The sequence below is a fragment of the Octodon degus genome, unplaced genomic scaffold (assembly GCF_000260255.1).
Source record: "Octodon degus isolate 3935 unplaced genomic scaffold, OctDeg1.0 scaffold00008, whole genome shotgun sequence".
NCBI classification, from domain to species: Eukaryota; Metazoa; Chordata; class Mammalia; order Rodentia; family Octodontidae; genus Octodon; species Octodon degus.
This window is the reverse complement of record NW_004524584.1, coordinates 726,979-737,394: the sequence shown is the minus strand read 5'-3', so window position 1 is coordinate 737,394 and position 10,416 is coordinate 726,979. Positions and strand designations below refer to the sequence as shown.

At 36.1% G+C, this 10,416-nt stretch overlaps 1 protein-coding gene and 1 pseudogene across 1 annotated transcript in view; one reads left to right on the top strand and one right to left on the bottom strand.

Moving 5' to 3' along the window:
• Clstn2 (calsyntenin 2) overlaps positions 1-10,416 on the top strand; it is a 710,452-nt gene that overhangs the window by 54,931 nt on the left and 645,105 nt on the right. The window lies entirely within an intron of this gene.
• On the bottom strand, positions 4,656-5,278 carry LOC105743875 (annotated as a pseudogene).

Here is a 10,416-nt window from a genome sequence, read left to right as displayed (position 1 = left end):
TAAGTAATCACCCTCTACCTTCGGTGCTGGAGATTGAACCTGAAGTTTCTGCACTGAGCTATATCCCAGCTCTTCTTCTTCTTTTTTTTTTTAAACATTTATTTATGTGTATGTGTGTGTGTGTGTGTGTGTGTGGCCAGCTCAGCCCACCAGGGGGCGGGGCTGGCTGGCATGTGGTGCTGGGGGATCAAACTGCGGTCCCTGTGCTTTGCTAAGCTTATTCTAAGTAGGTGCTTTAGACCACTGAGCCATCTCACCAGCCCCCCACAGTAGGCTTTTCCTAGTGTCTGGTCCAACCGTTTAAGAACTTTGGAGGACTCTTTGCAGCCCATGGGACTCTGGTGAGCTGCATACCTTGGCCCTCAGCTCACAGGTGTGGAGCTTGTGCTGGGACTGATCCAACCTTTTAAGAATTTAGGAGGATTATGAGTGGCCATGGGATCCTAGTGAATCTGGCCCACACGCACGGCCTACACTGAAGCTTTATTCAGTATCAGCCAGTCACCCCCAGGAGTAGTGAGAGCTTTGGTGAGTCCTACCCTGCTCCCCATTGTAGTGGAAACCTTACTGGCCTGCACCAACCACTCTCCCACCACTGCTAAGTCTGGGTGATTGTTAGAAGCTTCAAAATGACAAAATGCAGGAGCAAAAAAAAACATCTTAGTCCTCCAGCCCACCCAGAATAAATCCAGGAGGCAAAGACATACAAGAACTTGGAAATCACACTCCTGAAACCTCTGAAATGATAGCAGCTAAAGTAAAGAAACAAGTCCATTAGGCTATAGAAGAAATAAGATCAGAACTAATCTCTCAGGTTAAAAAAGAAGTGAAAACAATCATGAAAGAATTCTTCAGCACAGCTAAAGTAGACATAGATCTAAAAAAAAAACCAAGAGGAGAATAGAAAAATGGTGGAAACACTGAAGGAACAATACAGGAAAGAACCAGAATGCATGAAACAGATTCAGACAGATATCCAGGAAAATAAGAATTGTATTGAAAGCTGGCAAAACCACTTAAATGAAACTGAAGATAGACTTTCAGACCTCAAATACAGCAATGTATCTAATGAACGTGAAAGGAAAGATCTCTTAAAGCAAACACGGAACCAGGAAATAACAATTCAGAGTTGTGGGGTGCCAGCTCCTGTGAATGAAGTGAATGAGGACCCACTGCACTGTTTTCACGAGCCTGCTGCGAGCCTGCTTTGCTGCTGGACAGCACTGTAAAGCACCACTCACTGTTATGTTTAGTTAGCTCCAAACTAGGGACACAACAGTAACAACATACAAAGACACTTATGCAAGAGCACATGAAGAGGTGCTTTAGAAAGTCGCAGAAACCGTAGGGCAAATGTTTACTAAGTGGTGGGAAATATTTTGAGAAGAATTAATGGCAATTGCTTTTACTGTGATAACTAAAAATTTTAAATATTCACCATTTATTTGGATCATCTTTTGCACATTATGTTGCAAGTTGAGTTCAATTAGGTAGCAACACATTGACACAAAGATGAGCACTATTTGGCTGGACAGAATTTCTTTTTATTTTTAAAAAAGAGTACAAATTAGAATTAAAACAGAAAAAAATACAAGTGATACAGAATTTTACTTAACAAAGTAATATGAATTTCACAGTATTTGTTGTGATGCTTAGTGTTTTTTTCCAACCAGTTATTCATATTACCAGATATATGCATGTAAAATTGGAAGAAGAAAGAGAAAAGAAAAGAAATGTGAAAGAAATTAAGAAGAGAAAAAGTACAAATTGAAAAAAGACAAAACAAATGAAGTATTATCTGCTCCTGTCCATAGGCCAACAGAAATACACTATACAGTTCTCCAAATCATCCTGCTTACATACATAAATAAGTCTCTTTTCCCCACTTTCTCTCCTGTCCTCCTTGACTCAGTGACTCTTTCCTTTTGAATAAGTGCATTCTTTTCCCCTGATATTTACTGAACCCTTTGGATTCCATTTTTCTCTTTCGGGTTCTCACACTAAGGAGATGGTATGATGTTTGCACATGGTGGGACAGTTGGATATAATTTTTTTCCCAGTTTGTGGGTATTCTATTTCCTCTGTTAGGGATTTCCTTTGAAGTGCAGAAACTTTTCAAAAAGATAAGATCCCAGAATTGATTCTTTGAAGTATTTCCCATGCAGTTTTGTTTTTGTTCATGAGCTCTCTATCTTCCCCTATATGTTTAACATTTCTACTTACATTTTCCTCCAGAAGATTCAGTGTTTCTGTTCTAATGTTTAAATCTTTGATCCATTTTGATTGTAGCTTTGTGCATGGTGATAGGCATGGGTCTAGATAAGGTAGCTGAGTGTGTTTGAAGTTTTGTCTGCATTTTTTTTTGTGTGTGTGTGTTTTATAAAATGTATTGAATAGAAAAATCTTTTTAGGGTATAACACCCAGACAAAATGCACAGTCCTAAATTTGATGGTGTTTTGCAGAAAACAGCTATAACTCATATTCTGGAGTGGAAATGGCATTATTATTAGAAAAGCTGAAAGTTTATTCAAAGGCAGAGTTTAAGATTGCTAACTTTAAAAGTTGGATACAAAATCACATAAATAGGAACCTTATTCTGATAACAAATATGCGCTTATAATTGCATAGGAGGAGAAGCATTTTTAAAGAGCAGAAAGGACACACATCAGTCTTGTGAAAAGTTCTCAGTGATGAAGTACTTTCATTTTTTAGTGTGATATTTAAATTTTTAGTAGTTTAACTGTATTTTCTCATTTTTTATAATATGCACATATCACTTTTGTAGAATTTATACATTTATGAAAGGATGTAATGCCTTATACAGGAGGATATTAACATATGAAAATACTATGGCATTTTCCATGAGGGACTTGAACATCCATGGATTTAGGTGTCCTTGGGGTTTCTGTAACCCAGCCACAGATACTGAGGGATGACTGTGTTATCAGTACAATGAAATATTATTTGACTATACATAATTAAGTACCAACATATACTATGATGTAACAAACCTTGAAAATATTAAGTAGAAAAGTTAAAAAGTAAATATGTAATTTCATGTATACAAAATGTTCACCATAAGTCATTCTACCTAAACACTGTGTTGCTTAGATGGGGGAATGGGGAATGAGGTGATTGCTAATGGGCATGAAATTTGAGGATGCTGAAAATGTTCTGAAGTACTGATAGATTGCACCTTTGAATAAAACCACTTCATAATGGTAAATTTCATAGTATGTGAACTATATCTCAACAAAGGTACTACTAAAAAGAAAAGAATCTAGTTGACTGATTTGCTTCACTCCTGTTTAGTATTTTCTACTTTATTATTTTTGTTGCCATTATATAGTTATGTTAAGGTGTCTTATTTTCAGGGTCGGCTAATAATTTTAATAACTTTATTCTCTTCCCCCTCTTAAATCCATATGCCCATACTAATCTCACAATCTCTCCCAGATCAAAGATCAACCAGAGAGAAAAATGTATGACTCTGTTAAGTAAAAATGTTAATAAGTAATAAATGTGACACATGTTCATTTCTATTTTTCACACTAATGTGTACTCATAAACAAAGAAAGGAAGTGGAGGAGAATGAACTGCTGCACAGTAATACATCACTTTCAGTCAATAATACATCAAACACTCAAACAGCATGAATTCCAAATACAGTTTTGGATTTACAAAATAGCGTCGTAGAGTTATAAAATAAGTATCCTTCATGCCAGAGAAATATCTCAACATTTAAATAATGCTGCTTTAATATATCTTCTTTGATAAACATTTTAAAAATTAACAATGTTGAAAAGAATGCATCATCATTTTTATGGGGAAAGGACACCAAGAATACATATACAAACTCAATAAAATTATGTTTACAGCTCATAAGTTATGTTTTCTTCTCTTGAATTGCAAAGTTTCAACAATATATAGTAACTATTATTAAAGCAACACATAAGAAATTTAGCTAAAGATACAGTAATAAAAAACCCTGAACAAATACCCAATTCTTAATTAAGACAATAGAAAGATAACTTTTCCTTCAAAAAAAGGGATCTAAAAGACAATGGTTCAGGTACCTGATGTGTATTATTCACATCATGTTAATCAACCTTTTCTGTAGTTCTTCAACACAATTTTATAATCAATTCATGAAAAACAAGTGTCATATTCAAAAACACATCAATGCATCTGTAATTAACTTAGAGTAGTCATGCTTCTTAGTTGTGCTCTTTTGGTACTGGGGATGAACTCAGGACCTTGTGCTTGCCAGGCAGGTGTTTATGTTGCTGAGCTATCTCCCTAGCCTATAGTTCTGTTTTCTATGGTGTGCAAAATACTAAATGGAAAGCTCCAAGGAGAAATAATTTATAAGTTTAAGTTGAATGTCAGTTCTCAGTAGTGCAATGTAATCTTACACGGTTCTGCTCTAAACAGCAATCATTTCTTTGTCCAGTGTGTCCATAATGGTATTTAAGTAGCTGTCATCTGCACTGGAGTGGCTATCAAGGGACTGCAGATTCCAATACTATCTTCAGTTTCAGGCACCCACTAGGACCATGGAACGTATCCCTAGCAGATATGTGTGGATCACTGTGTTAATAAAAATGGCCTATTTAAAAGTTATTTATTGAAATCTTTAATGCAAGGCATTTTGTTATCTTTGTTGCATCTTCTTATGCATTTCTTCAAGAACTGCTTCTTTCTCTTTCAGTACCTGTTTAAGTCTACTTATTTTTTCATCTTGGATGGTTTCATCTAATTCTGATGATATCACTGGGAAAATATCTTCTGTATAACTTTTATGAAAGGAATGCTTTTGTTCAAAGATTGTATTTGAATTCAGTGTGCCTTTCTCCTGCTGCTCTCGGGGAGAATATTTTACATCTATTTTCTTTTCTTCTCTGGTTTTGCTGTGGCTTGGGAGAATGTTATCTGAAGTTGGTAAAATACTGCTAAGGGGTTCAGAAGTGATGATATTTGTTTCCCCATTTGTGACTGTGTTAAAAGCACTCTTCATTTTTCTCTTCTTTGTGTGATCCATCCTCTTAATGGTTTTTGCTTTTCTTTTTTACTACACTTCTGTTTCTTTTCCTCTTCCTTCACCACAGACTCTGTCTTGCTGTATGTACCACTGTTCACCAAACTGCTAAAATAATGAAAACTTGTTCCACAGTTCAAATGGTCAGGAATTTGAGTGAGGCACACTCTCAAATCTTTAGTGAGACCAAATATCTTTTTAAATTCAGCATTACTCTTCAATTATGATGGTTTATTAGTGTTTTATTGAAACTCTTTCACATCTTTGCCTTTTTGAGTATGGTTTCCTAATGGTGAAGCTACCTCATTCTGGATCAAATTGAGTTGTTCTGTGAATTTTCCTCTGCAGGTTTCAGGAAGACTCACTCTATGTTACTGGACATTTTAGATGGATGGAGGCCAGTGCATCTAGGACAGGGATAGCTCACAGTCAGCACTCCCTGGGGCAGAGACCCAGAGTGAGAGTACATTTTGTGATCTGTTCCATTAATCCTCAGGTCTCTCTTCATGCCAGTACCATGCTGATTTTATCATAATACCTTTGTAGTATAATTTCAGGTCATAGATTGTGATACTTTCTGCCTTTCTTTTGTTTCTCATGACCACTTTTGATATTATGGGTCTCCTCTGGTTCCAAATAATTTTGAGGTAAGTTTTCTCTAGCTCTGTGAGGTATATTAATGAGATTTTAATAAGGATTGCATTGAATCTGTATAACAAATTTGGGAGTATAGCCATTTTTACAATGATTTTTTTTTCTATTCAGGAACATGGAATATTTTTCAACTTTCTCAAATCCACTTCAATCTCTTTTCTCAGAGTACTGTAATTTTTACTGTATGTATCTTTTACATCCTTTGTGAGATGTGAGATTGATTCCTAACTATTTCACTTTTTTGGCTGTTATTGTGAAAGGCAATGCATTGTGTAATTTCTCTTTCAGTGCATTTGTTGTTTGTGTACAAAAATACTACTGATTTTTGAGTGTTGACTTTGTATCTTTCTATTGTTGTCGAATTTGGTGATTAAACCTACAAGACTCTCAGTGGAGCTTTTGGGGTCCTCTATGTAGAATATCATATCATCTGCAAATAATGATAATTTTACTTCTTGTTTTCCAATCCTTATTCCTTTTCTTTCTTTCTATGTATTTCTTCTCTCTAATTGCTCTGGATAATGTTTCCAGAACTATATTGAACAGGAGTGGAGAAAGTGGACATCCTTGTCTCATTCTGGATTTTAAAGTAAAGGCCTACAGGTTTTGCCCATTTAGTATGACATTGGCTGTTGGTTTCTCATAGATGGATTTTATCAGGTTGAGATGTAGGCCATCTACTCTGATTCTCTGTAGGGTATTTTTTTTTTATCATGCATGAGTGTTGAACTTTGTCAAGAGCTTTTTCTACATGTATTGAGATGATCATGTGATTTTTGTTCTTGGTTCTATTGAGATGGTGCATTACATTTATGGATTTGCATATGTTGAACCATCCCTGCATTCCTGGAATGAAACCCAATTGATCATGATGTATAATCTTCTTGATGATTTGCTACATTCTGTTTGCTAGTATTTTATTGAGGATTTTCCATTTGATTCATTAGAGAGATTGGCATGTTCTCTTTTTTAGTTGGATCTTTCTCTAGTTGGAATCAGAGTAATACTTGCCTCCACGAATGAGTTTGGGAGAATTGTTTCCCTTTCAATTTCATTGAAGAGTTTGAGAAAAGTTAGCATTAAATCATATCTAAATTTCTTGTAGAAGGGCTGGGGAGACAGCGTAATAGCTTAAGCACCTGCCTGGCAAGTGCAAGATTGGGAGTTTGATCCCTGGTACCAAAAATAAAAATTAAATTTCTTGTAGAATTCTTCTGTGAATCCATTGGGACCTGAGCTTTTCTTTGTTGGTAGGCTTTTTTTTTTATTACATTTTAAATTTCATTTCTTGTTATTGGGTTATCCAGAGTTTTAGAACTTTTTGACTCATCTTTGGCATTTCATATGTATCTAAGAAACTGTCCATTTCCTCTGTGTTTTCCATGCTGTGAGAGTAAAGATTTTGGAGGTAAATATTGATGATCCTCTGAATTTCTGTAGGGTCTGTAATGATTTCACCCTTTTCATTCCTTATTGCATGAATTTAGTGTTTTTTTTTTCTTACCTTTTGTTTTTAATTAGGTTGGCTAGGGGTTTATCAATTTCATTTATTTTTTCAAAGCACCAACTCTTTGATTCATTTATTCTTTGTAATGTTTTTCTTCATCTTTAATGCATTAATTTCTGCTCTAACCTTGATAATTTCCTGCCTTCTTTGGGCTTTGGGTTTGACTTGCTTTTCTTTTCCTAGGAGCTTGAGGTGCAAAATAAGATCGTTTATTTAAGCTTGTACTGTTTTCCTAATGTGCAAATTTGTCACTATAAATTTCCTCTTAAGGCAGCTTTCATTGTATGCTGTAAGTTTCGATAGATTATATCTGCATTTTTGTTTGATTGTAAATATTTGTTAATTTCATCTGTGGCCCACTGGTTGTTTAGGAGGTTGTTATTTAATTTTCATATGCTTATGGTGTTTTGTAATTTCTTTTGTCAATAATTTCTAGTTTTATTGCACTGTGGTTAGATAGTATGCGTGGGATAATTTCAATTCCTTTGCATTTACTGAAGAGTGTTCTGTGTGCTAGTATATGGTCTATTTTTGAGAATGTCCTGTGTGTTGCAGAGAAGAGTGTGTATTCTGTAGTTCCTGGGTGAAACACTCTGTAAAGGTCTACCAAGTCAATTTCTTCCCAAATTTGGTTTAGTTCTGTTATTTCTTTGCTGCTTTTGCCTACTTGATCTAGTTCTTTGTGACAGTGGCTTGTTAAGTTCCCCCATTACTATTGTATTATTGCTCATTTGATTTTTCATGTCTGTTAAAATTTGTCTTGTATAGGAATGTGCTCCTACATTGGGTGCATATGTATTTATAATTGTTATCTCTTCCTCTTGCAGTTCTCCATTAATAAATATGTAGTGACCTTCTTTATCTCTTTGGGTGATTTTTGTTTTGAAGTTGACATTGTCAACAACCAAGATAGCTACCCCTGCCTTTTTCTGATTTCCTGTGGCATGGAGGATTGTTTTCCATCCTTTGATGTTTAGTCTGTGAATTTCCTTTTGAGTTAAATGTGTTTCTTGTATGTAGCATATTGTTGGATTTTTTTCTTAATCCACTCTGCTAGTCTGTTTCTTTTTATTGTTTCTTTTGAATTAAGGTTGTTTACATTGATGGTTATAACTCATATATATTGTCTTATGTTTGTCATGTCATTTCTTTGCTGTAGGTTCTGTACTTTTCCCCTCCTTTTAATCACTTGCTCTGGTGGTTCCTTTCTGTTGTTCTTGAAGCTGTGATCACTTCTTTCTCTTTCTAGAATAGCTGTCAATACTGTTTGTAGGGTTAATTTGGTGATCATAAATTTCTTCAATTGTTCTTGTTAATGAAAGGATCTTATTTTGCCATTGAATTTGATGGACAGTTTTGCCATATACACCAATCTGGGTTGGATGTTATTTTCTTTTAGGACCTGAAATACTTCACTTCAAGCTCTTCTTGATTTGATGGTTTGTGTTGAGAAATCTGCCTTGATTCTGATGGGCTTTCTTTTGTAGGTGATCTGTTTCTTCTCTCTGGCAGCTTTTAATTTTTTTTCTGAATTTCTAAGATCTTGATTATTGTGTGCTAGGTATAGATTTACTGTGATTATGGATATGTAAGTTTTATAGGCTTCATTTACCTGTATGTCAGGTTCTTTTCTCATGTTTGGAAAATTTTCTGCTAGCACTTCTGCAAGTAGTCATTTTATGTCATTTGTGCTGTCTCCTGCTGCTTCACTGACATCTATTATTCTTATATTATTTTTCTTTGTGTTGTCTTGTAGCTGCTGATTTATTATTTCCTGGTTTCTTGTTAGCTTTAAGAGATTTTCCTTTCACGTTCATTAGCTGTAGCACTGTCTTCAAAGTCTGAAAGTCTATCTTCACTTTCTTTTCTTTTCTTTTTCTTTTTTTTTTTTGGAGCTCCCCATTGACCTGCAGCAGCGCTGGTCTGGGTTGCCTTGAGTATGTGGGAATGGAGCCACCGCTCAAAGAAACTGACTGCCTCCTTTAAGCAGGCACTTAAACAACTGAGCTAATGGGCGGGCCCCCTATCTTCACTTTCATTCAAGCGGTTTTGCCAGATTTCAGTGGAGTTCTTAATTCCCTAGGTATCTGTCTGAATCTTTTTTATGCATTCTATTTCTTTCCTGTATTGTTCATTCCATGTTTTCATCATTTTTCTATTCTTCTCTATTTTTTTTTTAAATCTGTCTTCTTTAGCTGTACTGAGCAATTCTTTCACAATTGTTGTCATTTCTTTTTTGACCTGAGAGATTGATTCTTTTTCTTTCTTTCTCTCTCTCTCTCTCTCTCTCTCTCTCTCTCTCTCTCTCTCTCTCTCTCTCTTCTTTCCTTCCTTCCTTTTTTTTTTTTTTGTATTTTAGGAAAGGTGTACAGGGTGTACAGGGTCTCACTGCATAGATCACACTCTTAGTTATCCTCCTGATTACAGCCTCCCAAGTGCTGGGATTACAGGCATGTACCACCATGCCCAGTCTCAATTGCCCTTTCAGCGCACCCCAGGGGTTAGGCTGGCACTGCAGCCCCGGGGATCTAACACCCATCCCATGTCTGCCTAAGCAGGCGCTTTAATCCACTGAGATATTTGGCTGGCCCTTGAGAGATTATTTCTTATCTTATATTTTCTATAGCCTGATGGACTTGTTTGTTTACTTCAGCTTTGATCATTTGAGAAATTTCAGGTGTGTGAGTTCCAAGTTCTTATATGTCTTTGTCTCCTGGATTTGTTCTAGGTGGGCTGGAGGATTAAGATTGCATTTTGCTCCTGTGTTTTGTCATTTTTGAAGCTCAGACAGAGTCCCACAGGCTGCCCAGAGTCTGCCAAAGTTCTTGGCTGGATAGAATTTTAGAGTATTGAGAGCAGAGCCACAACATAGTGAAGAAAATCCCACAATATGGTGACCTTTGGTCCGAATTCCACAGTATTTGCCAAGCATCACTGACAAAGTCAGTTTGTACTTGTCAGATGCTCATTGAGTTGCATTCAGCATGTACTTCTTGCTGTGCCAGGGGCTAAGATGCACAGACAAGTAGAGATAAACCTCACTGCAGTGGTACTGAGTCTTCATGGGACATAAGGGGGTTGTAGGCACACTGGGCAGAGCGCACTGGATTCGGGGAGAGGCAAGATGATAGTTTTGTGGGAGTAACCAAGGAAGTTGTTAAGAGACAAAATAGCTTCAAGGTTGTATATGGTGAGATTTTTGGACTTATGTGCAAA